Raw genomic sequence first — 16489 nt, forward strand, 5'->3', positions numbered from 1 at the left:
AATGTTAAACTTTTAGTTCAGATATAATTTTCCTTAATACCAAGTTGTTATTTCTAATAAGTATTATCCTAGAAACTACGAAAGTTATATTTTTCAATTCTATCATCTAAAACATTTAATACCAAAATCTAATACACTAAAAATGAGTGAAAGTATTTAGCAGTTGCTTAAAAATAGGGTGACTCTTTTTTTTTTCCAAATTGAAATTTTCACTACCAGTTGATGAAATTATTAATATTAATAGTTTTTACATTTGGTCTTTGTTTTACAGTTTTAACACCAATTATCAATATTGTTAAGCATGCATATATGTATTTAATCTTAAAATATTTTAAGTCACTAATCAAGTAGGCTGTATCGAGGGTCAGAACAAAATTCAATTCACTGCTCTTACAGACAATTGTGCAGTTTTAAATATTAAATCAAAAAGGCTACAATATAGTTAAAAAGAGTCTATGAAGTGAAATAACCGAACTATAATTTATAAAACTTTCATCTATTTATTTATTTTCAATGTAATAAATATTAAACATTATTTATTCTATGTAATTAAATATTCATTCTATTTGAATAAGTCTTTATTTTATAACATTGAAAATGTCTAATAATTAGATGAAAGCTTTGTAAAGGATAGTTCGGTTTGTATTTCACTTGACAGATTGTTTATGAGCTATATTATAGTTATTTTGATTTTGAAACAAATTTAGTAATATGTGCTATAATTTTCTATCTACACTTTTTGTTTCTTTAAACACAGTCTGAGCAGAGTTGGTAAAATGCTAATAGTTACTATGGTAATTCAGCAATGAAGCGTATAAACTTTGGTTTGTTTTAAGTTATTAATTTCACGCTCGAGTAAACAAAGCAGAGCTTTTTAACATGTCTGAGTCTGAGTATTGTTTGTGTTTTGTAATAGCATTGTTTGAAATCTTATCTTAGCTATAAATGAGCTCATACAGCGTTCATGAAACTTTTGTGCTCATACAGTGCTCATGAAACTTTTGTGCTCATACTTTGTTGTTTTCACTGCTTATTGAAAACTAGTAAGGAATTATGTCAAAACATAATTTAAGCTTTTGGTTTAAAACCATTTAACCTTTTTACTACTGGCTTTATAAATAAATGCAAACTTTTTCAAATACTTTTCACATAAAAACATAATTGAAGCACTTTTTAAAATTAAAACTATTAAATGTTTAAACTTTAGTAAAATAAAATAAAAAGTTTTTAGTGTTTGTAAGTTTTTTAAAAGAAATTATCAAAATCTTTTTTGCTCTCTAATAAGTAAGTTGAAACTTAATCAATGTAAGTAATAGACGTTTAGTTTTTGCGTTACTTAGTAACTTAACAACTTACAACGCATCATTTATGTTTTTTCTTTATACAAATTGTTCATAGAAACATTTTCAAGCAATTTTTCCGGGCAAGAAAATGTTAAGGAACCTTATGACATGTTTATAGCTTGTTTTAGTTAAAAAATATTAAATTTTGTAATTAAAATTAGTTTTGTTATGAGACTTGCAAATAAATATTAATGTTTTTAGTTTGTAATTACTTAAATGTTTACACCAACACTAATTAGTACTGTCTGTTTATATTTTTAAAAATCGTTTATAGTTTTAGTTGTTTAATTTTTCATGTGAAATTTCAAGGCAGGTATACAAAAATTTAACAATGATAAAATTTAAATTTTTTACTTTTATATAGATGCTCAATTTTTCAAACGTTTAAACAAATAGTTTGGAACTCATAATATACTTTACCAATATTTATTTCGTCGAGTTTTATATTAGAAAAATATGTGTTATTTACTTTATAAAAGTCGTATAAAAGTTGTTATTAAAGTTATATTGCTTGGTTTATTTTTTATTATTTATCACTTACTATATCAAGTCTTTACATGGTAATATAATTTAAAAATACTTTGATTTTGTAAGAAAATAATCTACGTTATACTCACATTAAGATTACTTTAGTTAAAAGATAATAATTGACTATTTTTTTATTTTCTAAAAATAATGATGTGCCATATATGTAACATTTGCATTACTAAGTATCAGCAACAACCATATTTTATTTTATTTACGAATAGAATGTAAGTTAAAAGAACCATTTTTCAAATTACATGTGTAATATTATAATTTTTAAATTATAAAACGAGGTAAATTTTTGAACAGATTTGCTTTTAAGTTTAAAAACCATAGAGAAAATAAAATGGTAAGAAACTTTTAAAATATATATTAGAAATAGAAGAACTAATCCACTAATTTATTGTTATCATAGGGCTTGTCAAGTATGTAATAGAATCAAAAACTATGTTAAGACATTTACTTGAACAAATTTAGAATTATCAATCCAGAAAAATTTACTTAATATTCCGACTGTTTTATAACTTTTTCATATACGATTTTTAAAGCATAAATTTTTATTTAAATTCTTAAAATTTTATATAGCATAATAAGATTTTTTAATTTACAGTACATACTTAAATAAGTTCTATTGTTAAAAAGTTGTTGCTTATAAAAAACACATGTATTTTACATTTATTTAAACAATTATTGGTAACAAACACACAATTTAATTAGCATTTAAAAAAGTTTTAATCAATATATATTTTTTAAATACAAGGTTTTATCTTAACGATGTATCTAATCACTCGTTTTTAAACCTTGTAGTTACTTAATTTACCTTGTTAAAAGCCTTATATTTAAAACATCTTATTATTGATTAGTAAGTAACAATTTTAATTGTATATTTAATTGTACGACATCTACTGTTGTTTTTAGAATCTTTTAAAAAAGTTTAACATCATTTTTTAAATGAAGATTTTTCTTCGAAAACTGTTAACTTCGAAATTTTAATTACCTTGATAATCAAATAATTTTTCTTTGTAATATAGTTTGTTTTGTATAATTATGAAGAATAAAAATTAAGATATGCCGACTTTTGAGATGTATTTGACTTGGGAGCCGATCATTTCTAACCCGCTATCATTTCTAACCCGATCACTTCTAACCCGATCATTTCTAACCCGATCACTTCAAACCCGATCACTTCTAACCCGATCACTTCTAACCCGATCACTTCTAACCCGATCATTTCTTACCCGATCATTTCTAACCCGATCACTTCTAACCCGATCACTTCTAACCCGATCATTTCTAACCCGATCACTTCTAACCCGATCACTTCTAACCCGATCACTTCTAACCCGATCATTTCTAACCCGATCATTTCTAACCCGATCACTTCTAACCCGATCACTTCTAACCCGATCACTTCTAACCCGATCATTTCTAACCCGATCACTTCTAACCCGATCATTTCTTACCCGATCATTTCTAACCCGATCACTTCTAACCCGATCATTTCTAACAAGATCATTTCTAACCCAATCACTTCTAACCCAATTAAACCCGATCATTTCTAACCCGATCATTTCTAACCCGATCGTTTCTAACCCATTTTACTTATGTTACGTTAATCTAAATTTCAGGCAAAAACAAAATAGTCTTAATGAAGTTATTAAAATAATAATAAAAAAATTAAACTTTTACTTAGTTTAAATATAATGATTTTATTGTGTTACGTAAAAATATTTTTAGTATAAATTTTTATTTTAGTATTAACTTAACATAATCTTAATATATTTTTATTACCTCATTATCCTACACTTATTTTTATTTTTTTTCTATTGTTATTTTTTCGTTTTTTTCAATACACTTTAAAAGATGTTTTTCGTTAGTCTTATACATTTTACTAAATTGTTTACTTTAAAGTATTTTGAACTCTTTTTTGTAGGATTTTAGTTTAAGCAGTGATAATTATATCTTAATTGGATCTTATCGTAATTAACGTGACTAAAATAGTTTTAACATAAGCAAATTTTAAAAAGTCAACTCTTACAATTGTAATATTCAGATACAAAAACTTTTATATTACAGTTTAAAAATTGCATTGAAAGTCTTACGAAAATTTTTTGTTATTGCTTACTAATGTATTAACCTTTTATAGTAGGGTAGTTTTAAGTTTCATCTTAATAACTTATAAAAATTGTTATGCAACTTGCATAGGCCTATTAAGATAATAGAATTTAAACAAACATTAGGAGAAGCTAAAAACTTTTATTTTATTAAGTGGAAAACCATGGTTTTTAATAGAAACTAGCTATTAAAACAGTTATGTCATATAACTAAACCGCAAAAGTTGTTATGTCGATTGACCGTCTAGATTTAACATCATTAATAAATTTCTACTTAGTTTTAGAGCAAAAAAAATTGATTAACACTAACAGTTAAACAGACAAGTTTATTTATATAACAAGTTCGAGGGTAGATAAATCTCGCCTATGTTTTAATTGCGACTTAAATTAGTACTTTAATTGACAAACACTTCTTTCAAATTACTTTATTATTAGCAGTTGAAATAACGTAAGTATAAACAAAATAAGTATTAAAAACAAAACATTTTTAAATAGAGTAATAAATTAATTATAGTTGAATTAAGTATAATTATAAGCATATTTTTATAAAAACTCCATTAAGTTCTTTGTTTGTTTTAATCAAATATTTTTCCAGACGATTATTACACAAAACATATTTATTTTTTATTCATTACAGTAAAGTCAGCTTGAAGTTTATTGACTTTATTCTCGGTGGTTTTTTGCACCTCTAAATTTCTATAAATATGATGAGTTTTTTCTTTATTAAAAATTTAAACCTATATAATAGGTTTCACAATACATTCTGCTTTACTAATTTGTTATAAGTTTTTAAGTTATATAGTCTTATCTAGTAATTTATACTTACATTTCAAATATAATGATCGCTAAATAATTGAAAGTTTTTGTGTTTTTGAAAACATGTAAAACAATAACTTTCAAAAGATATCAAGGAAATTATTTTAGAAATATATACTATTAATCGTGAGAATAATCATGTTTTTGCAAGTTTAAATTTTGAAAACTTTTAAATTGTTATGAAAAATGTAAATTTATTTTGCCCTACATCAAATTTATTTCAAAAGAAAAAGTTAAAATGCGTTATAATAAGTTTTCGAAACTAAACTTTCATAGTTAAGTTTATTATAACTAAATATAACTTAATTACAGTTAATCTTTATATACAATTTACCAGTTGATTTAAGAATTTAATTAAATTAAAGTTCGAGTAAATGACAAGTTCTGAATATTTTAAAAGCCTTCTACCTCTACTTTTGGCTTTGTATTAAACAGTATACACTTTCGTTTAAAGAACTTTGAACTTAATGATATTAGTTTTAAAAGAAACCACCATTATAATTACAAATACTAAATTTTATTAACTGTATTATTTAAAGTTTCATAAACGCTGATATTAATATTTTTAAATAGTTGTATTTCATATAAATTCTCCCTGAATTTGGAGGCAAATTAGTAATCTGGTTTCTACACTTAAAAAAAATATATTAACCATATAGAATCATTTCAAAAGAAAGTACAGAATACTTTAACCGCTGCGATACTCATTATATTTCTTACGTTGACGACTATCAAAACTTAATATTAAATCTTTAGAATACAAAAGACTTATACTTTTCCTAATGCTTTTTAAAACTAATTAACTACACTTGATTAATAACCCAATTTTAAACCTTATTGTCAAAACGAACCAATTAATATCAAGAATTAATTTTTAACAAAAGCTATCTGAACATTAGGTTTTATTTTAAACAAAATAAACTATACTTCAAAAAAAAAATTTGTTAAGATTATTTTTTTTAAACAAATGCTTATCTTTAAAAAATAATAAATTAATATATTAATACAGATCGGCTAAATAAATTTCGGTTTAGATATGATCGGGTTAGAAACGATCAGGTTAGAAATGATCGGGTTAGATATGATCGGGTTAGAAATGATCGGGTTAGAAATGATCGGGTTTGATTGGGTTAGAAGTGATTGGGTTATAAATGATCTTGTTAGAAATGATCGGGTTAGAAGTGATCGGGTAAGAAATGATCGGGTAAGAAATGATCGGGTTAGAATTGATCGAGTTAGAAATGATCGGGTTAGAAGTAATCGGGTTAGAAGTGATCGGGTTAGAAATGATCGGGTTAGAAATGATCGGGTTACAAGTGATCGGGTTAGAAATGATCGGGTTAGAAATGATCGGGTTAGAAGTGATCGGGTAAGAAATGATCGGGTTAGAAGTGATCGGGTTAGAAGTGATCGGGTTAGAAGTGATCGGGTTAGAAGTGATCGGGTTAGAAATGATCGGGTTAGAAGTGATCGGGTTAGAAGTGATCGGGTTATAAATGATCGGGTTAGAAGTGATCGGGTTAGAAATGATCAGGTTAGAAATGATAGCGAGTTAGAAATGATAGTAAACCATTTGACTTACATTTGTGTTGTTTAAGTTTTTACTTTTCCCTGTTTTAAGCATTCATATATTTCTGTGAAACCTAGTATTTTTTTTGGTCTCACTCTGATTTAAATGTGATAAAAGTCTTTTCTTCATAATAAAAAAAAACTTCACATTTGATTTAAAAATATATTATAAAGCAAAATTTTGTTATTTTTGTATGAGTTATATTATTCAATTTATTTAAAGACTCATTAATATTTTAATTTTGTTATTTTTGTATTAGTTATATTATTCAATTTATTTAAAGACTCATTAATATTTTTAATATGAATAATTTTGTTTTATATGTTTTACTACTTCCTTTTTAGTTGTAAGAATATAAGATGTTATGTAGTAGTTACTTAATATAGATAACTAAGTCTAACGGTTAATTATATCATTTTTAACTAAGCTTGCATTGTAGTTAAATTTTAGTTTATTTTATAAAAATATCTTAGTTTCGATACTTAGGTGTTATTTTATTTATCTTGCTGTTATGCTAGGTTTAGAACTTCTGATAGTTTGAAAATTGATAAACTACTATTTATATATAAATTAAATTTTTGATATTATTACAATTATTAAAAAAATGTTTGAGAGAATTGCTTGCTTTGAAAAATTATTAGTTGACAACAAGCTGTAAGCTTGTTAAAAATAAAACAGAAAAAAAAACTATAGCGGATAAATTGAAAATTAATCTAAAATAGAAGGAAATTTCGTTTGTTAGGTCACTAAGCATTGCAGAAGTAGAGCCTTTTTTTTCATATAATTTTGAAGAGAACGCTTTTAAACTTTTACTATTTGTGTTTTTAAACTGACAAAGTATAGAAAATTTAACTGGTAGATTATACGATTGAGCATAAATTAAAAGAATTAAAAACAATGTTAAACCTACGTTACACTTGACCTAATAAAACTATTATGCTAAAAGCAAAGTAACTTCAAATTAAAATACAATAACTCTTTTATAACTCAAGTATTAAGTTATATAAAGTTAATAAATTTAAGTAAAAATGTTTTAAAGCCTGAGTTTAAAGTTGGCTTTAGCAAAATACGATGCGTAACACTAACTTTAGATTTAATAAAATTTAAAAAATCAACAAATTTAACAGTAATAGTTTTAACTAAACGTAATTAGTATTAAATTAGTTGAAATATAAAAGTGATAATTGTGAATTTTATGAAACTTAAAAACTTTCATAAATACAATATCTAAATTGTTTTATATGTTAAAACAAATTTTCTTAATGCTCAATAATAAAAAAACCAAAAGCACTAGTTCTATAGCAAAATAAAAGAGAAAAATAAAAATAAAAAAAAATATAAATTTTAAATTTAGCATCGCAAAGTAAGGTAATCGAAATACAAAATACACCAATAAAGGTTCGAGAATAAGTTAATTGAAAGTTGTTTTAGCACCGTTTAAAGTCAAAGCTATTTTTCTTAAAATAAGGTTTAGTTTACTGTGTTGAATAGAACAGTAACAAACGTTATCATTTTATGATTTATCTAAATGTAAATAATTAAGAATAGTACTTTTTTTTCTAAAAGCTCTATGACAGTGCATTTTTAAATTATTCTACAGTTTTTTGTTTATTTCAGTTTACTTAGACAACTAAGTTGTTAGAAAAGTTTAGAGAATTGTCTTTTCAGTCATTAATTATTTTCGATTTTTCATTAGTCAAAATCTTTATTCTCTATTCGTTTTAAACAAAGTTTTTTTTTATTGCTATAGAAAAAATTTCATTTTATATTTGAAATCAGATAACACAAGTTTACTTTTTTATAAGTCAAGATTAAAGATATCTAACATAATTAAAAATTGATTACAGTATTGTTATAATTTTTATACGTTTAAAATTGTTAACACTATTGATAAATATACATTAAGTATATTTTTTTAGTTTCTCAATTCTACATTTAATTTTTAAAGCTGTTTGTTATTTAAGTTGTTTATAGTTACGAGCATAAAGCTCGTTCAAAGATAAAATTGAGGAAAATGCAAATAAAGTGTCATATCTAAAAGACCTCAGAGACAAATACGAGAAGTAAAAATGAAAAAAGCAATTTTTTTTATATACTACGTCACTATGCAGCGCAGTTTCAGCGAGTTTTTAAGAATTTTTAAAACTTTAAAAATAACTATCAGAAATGTTTTAAACTACTAATGTAATTATTCTAGTTAAAATATTTAAAAAAAAATATTTCAGTTACTTTAATAAACAACTAGAAATAAATTTACATGAGTATCTAGCTCCTTAAATAGTTTTAAATATGACTAAACTATAAATTAATGTTACTCACTAGTTTTTTTTATTAATTCTTAATACTTTTTTTTGTATATTTAGATACTAAATTTTGACATCTTATTTTATTAAAAGAACAAGCATGGTATTTTTACCTAGTTTAAAATGATTTATATCAAAGTTTCTTCTCGAATAAATACAAAATTTGTACAGAAATAATTATGTATTTAAGCTAAAAGTAGAACACTTAAACTAAACTAACAAATTCAAAGTTAGTTTGTTTAATTAGCACTAAGTAATAATTAAAACAATCAGCACTAAGCTTGTTTAAAAGTTGTTATTTTAAAAAGAAACAGTAGTTCATGTAATTAAAAAAACATTCAGATTATATATTTAAGTGGAAACAAAAAGAAAAAAGTCTCGTTCTCATTTCACTTTACAGCGCACATTTTGAAAATTATCTTCACTTATAACTAACATCCTACTAACGAGCTTCTAAAATTACAAAAACAAATATAGTAATGATATAAAATATATTAATTTTAAAATTGTTTAAAGTTAAGACAGTTTTATCATACTATGTTATTACAAAAACACAAAAACTTATTTAATTTTTCTTTTTTCAAATAACCTAGAATTTAGTTTATTTCTAAAACATTAAGTTTTAACTGTCTAACAAATAAGTTTGTTTAAGAACTACACATTTTAATTATAATAACATCAGAAACAGATATGGTGTTTAATTCTTATATTTATATTTAAAAAGTTAAGTACTATAGTAAAAACTTATACTGCTCTTTAATAATAATAAGGATCAGATGCGTAATTTATTTAAATAAAGTTTTCAATCACTAAATTTGACCAAAACATTTTACAGCGAAAAATAAGCTTCTTAGCATTTTATATTGCTGCCAAAAATAATACTTGGCAGAAAAACTAGATAATAATTTTCAATTAGAAAACACTCTAAAAGGCGTATTCAAAAAAGTTAACAGTTTCCGAAAGCTAGTATTACAAATAACTTTTAACAGAATAAATAAAAATTAGTAAGTTAATGTAATTATTGAGAATACGATTAAATAAAAACAAGTTTCACATAAAAATTCATTTACATAATAAATTAGTCATTTATATTTCGTCAAAAAAGTGCTACTTAAAAAAAAATATGAGCTTCTAAAGTAAAAGTTAAAATATTAATAAAAATTAAGTAATCTTTTAAACAACATTCAAATTATTATTTAAGTGGCAACAAAAATAAAGTTTTGTTGTAACGTCACTTTATAGTGCACATATTGCTACTTATATTTAATTATAACTAACTTGCTCCTAATGAGCTTTAAAAATGACAAAAATAAAACTTATAAATACGCTGTATGTGCTCATTTTAAATTACGATGATTATTTCATACTTCGCTATCAAAAAAACTGAAAATTAATACTTGTTTATTTTTTTTCGTAGTTTAAATTGTAATTTTCTGGAAACAATTATCTTTAAGTTCTTGTTTTACTACAACTTTCGTTTTAGTTCTTTGCCGCGGTTTTTCATATATATACATTTTACTTTACAAATTGTAGATATATTATATATAATGTATTAAAAATACAACACTTTATGCTATAAAAGTAACGAATGCAAATATTTTATTTATATTGACAGTTCCTATGTAAAGTAAAAAACTGTAAGTTAAAAATTTGTGAGTCTTATTAAAGTTAATGCTAATCATTTATACATTATTTAGCTACTAATGAGCTTATAAAATAGGAAAACTAAACTAAAAGTCAGACACTCTTCTATTTGAACTCCTTTGAAAGTGAAGATAACAATTTTGTAAAACAATTTTAAATAACCATATCAAATAATATCACAAAAATCCTATTTTTAAAAATAAAATAATTAAACTTTTTATTGTTAAGACACTAAACAGCGCACATGCTCCTAATAAGCTATAAACTTACAAAAAAAAAACTAAAAATTTGAACACGCTCTATGAGCAATAAAGTTGTTTGAGATCGTTTAGAAATTAAGATAACATTTTAGTGTAACCTTAAAAATAACATCACAATATTTCTATTGTTAAAATAAAAATATTAAACATTTGTATTGTTACAACACTAAACAGCGCACATGCTACTAAACTGTTGCTCTTCTATTGCTATTAGTATACGAAATACAAAGATAAAAAAGTTTAAAGAATAAAAAGATAAAACGAACCAACGTTGAATTCGTTCAAAAACTGAAAGAACTAGAAAACTTTTGTTTTATTTGACTTCACAACATTCACATTATAATTACGAATGAAACCAAAAAATCCGACGTTTCATCCACTAGTCACTATACAGCGCACATGTTTCTATTTATTATTAGTTATACTATTTATTCAACTAACGACCTTTTAAAAATACAAAAACAAAAGCTAAAGATTCGTTCTATGAGCTCGTCTAAGAGTAGTTAATTAGATATTAAAATAGTTTTTCATACTTCAAAATTAAAAAATAATCAAACTGTTAGAAGTTTTAGCAAAAACTATTGTCATGTTAAATTGTACATGCTCCTAAACTTTTGTTTGAGAATAACATACGCTATACAATTAAAAAAGTTTAAATTTAAATAAAAATAGTGAGTAGAAGTTATTTTTAAGTTGACAAGTAAAAAATTAAAATTAAAATATTTTATAAGTTTAAAGGTTTTTAGTTTTAAAAATTTAATATTTGACATTAAATATTTATATACAGAATATTTGTTGGTATTATAGTTTTAAACATAAAAATATAACTGATTTTTAACTAACAAAAATATTTAAAACTTAAGCGATAATGACTACTCGTTTTGAAATACTTGTTTAAAAATTTTAAAAGAACTAGTTATTTAAATCAAATGCTTGTTTAATAAATTCAATAAAAAAATTAATTTTTTGACATTTAGATGAGTAATCTATGAAAAACTTTAGTATGAGTTGTTTTATAGAGTTATACACTCTTACAAAAATAGATCCGACATCCAACTAAAGTCATAAATAGGTAAATTATGGCAAAATATTAATAAATGGGAAAAAAAAGAAAGTTTATGTTTGTTACGTCACAAGAGAGCTAGCAAGTAACAAAAAAAAGGTTAAACTTTAAACAATATTAAAGTGTAGTTTAAAACTATTTTTGTTTTTATTATTTTAAAAACATAATTAAAATGATTGATATTTTTACTAAAAGAAGAGAAACGCTTAAGCTCATGATTTTTGTGAGCTTAATTCTATTTTTATAAATAATATAAGCATATAAAACATTAGTTATGATAACTTATGAAGTATTTACACTATAATAGACGCTAAATTTCAGTTTAATTTTTAAACGCAGCTTCTTAAAAAGGATAATAATACTTTAACCTAAATCTAACTGATATTTGTTAATTTTTACACTATTTTTAAAATCTTTTTTTTAAAGAAATCAAAAGAGCCTTTTATTAAACATACGTTTTATTTAAACTACAACTAGTTTAAAATTACTAAAACTTTGAAGTTTTAAGGTATGAGATCAACATTCAAAATTTAGGAAAGGAGTTAAATAAGATCAGTAAAACTTTTCTAACTGTTAACATATGGAGTTAAAAAATTATTTAGATTAATAAACGAATAACAATATTGAGCTTTCACAATTTAACTTGTCAAAACAAACAACATATGTTAATAAGTTTAATAGTTATTTTCAAAAAAATGTCTGAAAAACTAAAAATAGTTGCATTAAATAAAATTACAGTAAATATAAAAAAAAAAATATAACTCAAGACTTCAAGTTAGCCAAAATGAGTTTAAATCTATAACTGCATAAACACATTTGTATTTCAAGTTTTATGCTATAACTGCATAAACTTTTGTCTTTTAAGTGTAATATCGTTAAAATCTGAATAAAAAAGATTTTTTGACGACTTTGATGTAGTAAATGACTGGGTATATATTTTTATAAATTTAAGGATTTTAGAAACAACTTCAGAAACAAACTTTTAATAAAATAAGCTTTTTAAAACAAAAGTTTTTATTGTTAAAAATTAAAATAAAACACAAAAATTATATATTTTTAAAAGAAATATGTAGCTTTAGCTAATACATTAGTTACTAGTTTACTAAACAACGAACATGGCAAAAAGAAGAGTACTAAGCTTATTTTAAAGTAAGATTTTATATAAAAAAAAAACTTTCTTTTTTCGTTTTTAATATAATACTAACATTTCGTATACATATTTAATTAAGGAAAACGAGAGTTTCTGTGGTTAAGGCATTAAGCAAAGTAGAATTTGATTTATGAGTTTAATTCATAAACCAAGTACCACAAAAATAATTAAGAAATCAAAATGATGTAACTATATGCTTTATTTAATAAAAATTGAGCTCCAAATACCTAAGATACGTTATATTTACACGAAATTATTTAAGATTTAAAAATCCAAACTTGTGATAAATAAGTGCTCCAACAAAAGTAAGTTGAATTTTAATTAGTATATTTAATAAAAAAACATATATAAGCTAAAATATGCAAGCATAAAAAAAGGTTAAACAAGAAGTTTGCATAAAAAAATTTTAATACTTTCAATGCTAAACCAATAAATATACTTTTTTTACTTGTTTAATTTTTTTTTAAACTGAATGTGTGCCATTTTAGTTTTAACATCTAGAAGCATAAAAGTTGTATAGTATAAGATTGACCAAACAAAAAGTGTTTCTTTATTTAAATTAACACTATTCGTGCAAAAAAAGCCTAAATGTCTAAAATTGTAAAAAGCTTAATAAGTAAATAAATTAAATTACAAAAAAATTTAGTGTTATAGTAAAGAATCTTTAAAAATATTTATAAAAAAAATAAATTAAAAAAATTAATGAAATTTCTGAATTTCTTAACTCTGTCGGTTAGTACAGTTTTACAATTTGATTTGTTCACTTTATAGTGGGTAAGAAATTATTTTGTTATTTTTACAAATTTTATCATAGCAATACTTTTTCTTAAAACTAGCTGGAAAAGCTTATTTTAAGATTTAACATAACTTGTATAATGTATCAAAAGTTTATTTAAATTTAATACAAATAATAATTACTCTCAATGTTATTAAATATATTCATGTTTAAAAATATTTAGAATTAGGTTTTATTGTTTTGTGTAAAATTAAAACAAAATGTGTTAAAAAATATTTACTTAAAAAAGTATGCTTTTTAAAAAAGACAATCATAAACTGAAATTTGAACTTCTATTCTGTAGTTAGTTTTGAAGAGGTTCACGCTCTTACTAAAAGTTCTTCAATAGACATTTTTTTCGGAAAAATTTAAATTAAAGAAAAAAATGGAAGGTTTTTTTTTAAACAAAAAAAAAAAGAAGACTTTAATTTGTTATGTAACAAAAACACTTTAAAATTTTAAAAACAAACTTTCGTAAGTTTTAAAGAGAAAGGTAAAATTCTTGTTAAACTTCTAAGAAGTCTACAATTATAAAAACTAAGTATTAAAAATTTTATATTGATATCATTGTGTACTTGAGACAAACTTATAATTTAAACCTATGGTATATAGAACATATTTTGTACACTAAGTTGTTGAGATCTAAATGCATAAGGCATAATAAATGTAAAAGTAGAAATGAACTATAGAGTATATATTTACTTTTAGTTAAATTGAAAACAGCTGTTGCACACAAAAGTTAATTTTTAAATCAGTTTGAAGCAGTTGTTGTGAGAAAGGTATAATTTTAAATTTTAATTTCTTCAAAAATTAAAAAACAAAACTTTTTTCACTGTATTCTGTTTTTTTATGTTTATTTAACTTTTATGAACTTTATGTAAATTGCGATAAGAGCTTTAAACTCTCTAAAAAATAGATTCAAACTCAAAATGATTGCTTAATGTTTCATATGTGTTCCGCAAAAACTTATAGAATCAAAAGAGCCAAGAAAGTAGAAGTTTTCTTTTGTTACGTCATTAGAGAGCTCAAGTACAACAAAAAAATTACAAAAGCGGCAAATAAAGTATTGCCTTTTATAAACATAAAAACTTAAGTTCTGATTTGTTGTATTATAATGTTTTTTATTTGTTAAATCTATATTAATTTCAGCTCTATTGTTATAGTAAAACTTCAGTACTTTATAAATATAATTATATTGTATGATATACAATAAACAATCGTTAATAAAAACCTTAAAATAAACCAGAATTTACTACACATCGGCTTACAGTAAACAATGGTAGAGTAACATTCTATACAAACAGTATAACAGAAAAAAAATGTGGTAAGTATAGAAGTTTTACTAACTAAACTAACTAGAAAATCTTCTCACAGCGCCAAACATTAGTAACTCTGCTTTGTATAAAATAAATAACTAAAATCTTCAAATAATTTTTTTTAAAAACTAAAACATTTTTTTTGTTAAGCTTATTTTACTTTAACTTTTAATGAGCTTAATAACCTAGTATGTATAAATAGTTCATAAAAATAAATATTGTATAGTAATTTATAATTAAGAACATCAAACTCATTATAAACTAAATTAAATTAAAATATTGCATATATGTAGAATCATGTTAGCTGTATATTTCTAAACATCGATTGTTTGAGAATAGAGAAAAATATTATTTGTGAAATGCGTTTTTATCTTTTACGTCACATTTAAGTTCATGTAAAATGAATTTGAGTGAAAAACTTCAAAGCGATGAGTAAACTTGATAAGTTAATTAGATAAAAATTTTCTGTCATAGTAATGTTATTTAGATAGTTAGCAAATACTAATTTTTCTTTCATGTTTTTTATAAATGTTTAGTGCTTAAAAAATAATACATCATTTTAATAAAACTTTGTTTTACTCTAAAAAGTCACAAAATTTTAATGAAAATATTTTTTAATTGATGATCAGTTTTTAGAACTACTATGAAAAAATATATTAACTATAAAAAATATAATTTAAACAATAAAAATGCAAGCTAAAAGTTTGTTTAAACACTGCTTAAATTTCATTATTTTAATTATAGTTTTAAAAAAAGAAACATATAGTTAATTATAAATTATTAGGAAGTTATTGTCATTATTTCAATAGTAAGTGCGGTAGTTTAAGTATAAGAAAAACAACACAAAAAACAGCTTTAAACACTTATAACCATTTTACCTATCAAATGCATCAAAATAAAACTATTTTTTTATAATTCTGCTAAAATTGAGTTTTTAATTCTGCTTTCTTTTATATAAAAATATGTTAAAATTCTGTTTTAATTTTTTTTCTAAATATTTTTAGTCAGCTTTTTTAATGTTAAATTAGTTTGTACTTTTTGGCAAATTTATTTATTGAACTCAATAATGTTGTTGTATACCGTCTATCAAACTTTAAACTACAATTTAATAAAGCTTGTTTCCAAAATAAGGTTTTGTATTTAAAAGTTTTTAAATGTTAGTATGTTTTCACTGCTAACAAATTTTAAAAATAGTTACACTAAACTGTTTTTGTTATATCAATTTTATATTTCTAAACATATTAATCTTTATGTTTCAATATAGAATAAGACTTTAACACATACAATAACTAAAAGTATTTTAAGGCTCAATTGTAAATAAAAAAATCAAAACTTTAGCAATGTCATACATAATTTATCATTAATATTTAAAGTATTTTTTGTAGTTATATTTTATATCTAACTTTTTATTTCTCAGTTTTATAAGTTTGCCAAGTTTAAATTAACAATTAAAAAAGTTATAACTTTAAAACAAAAAAATTCAAATATTGATCTTTATAACTTTATAACGCTTAAATACATGGTTTTAAACTTACATTATTTTTTTTTAATTGTTCTTTTCGTAAAACATTTTTTTCGCAAAATAGCTAAATAATATACATTATTTACTC

This window comes from Thalia democratica, chromosome 8, assembly GCF_965202585.1.
Source record: "Thalia democratica chromosome 8, ktThaDemo2.hap1.1, whole genome shotgun sequence".
Classification (NCBI taxonomy): Eukaryota; Metazoa; Chordata; class Thaliacea; order Salpida; family Salpidae; genus Thalia; species Thalia democratica.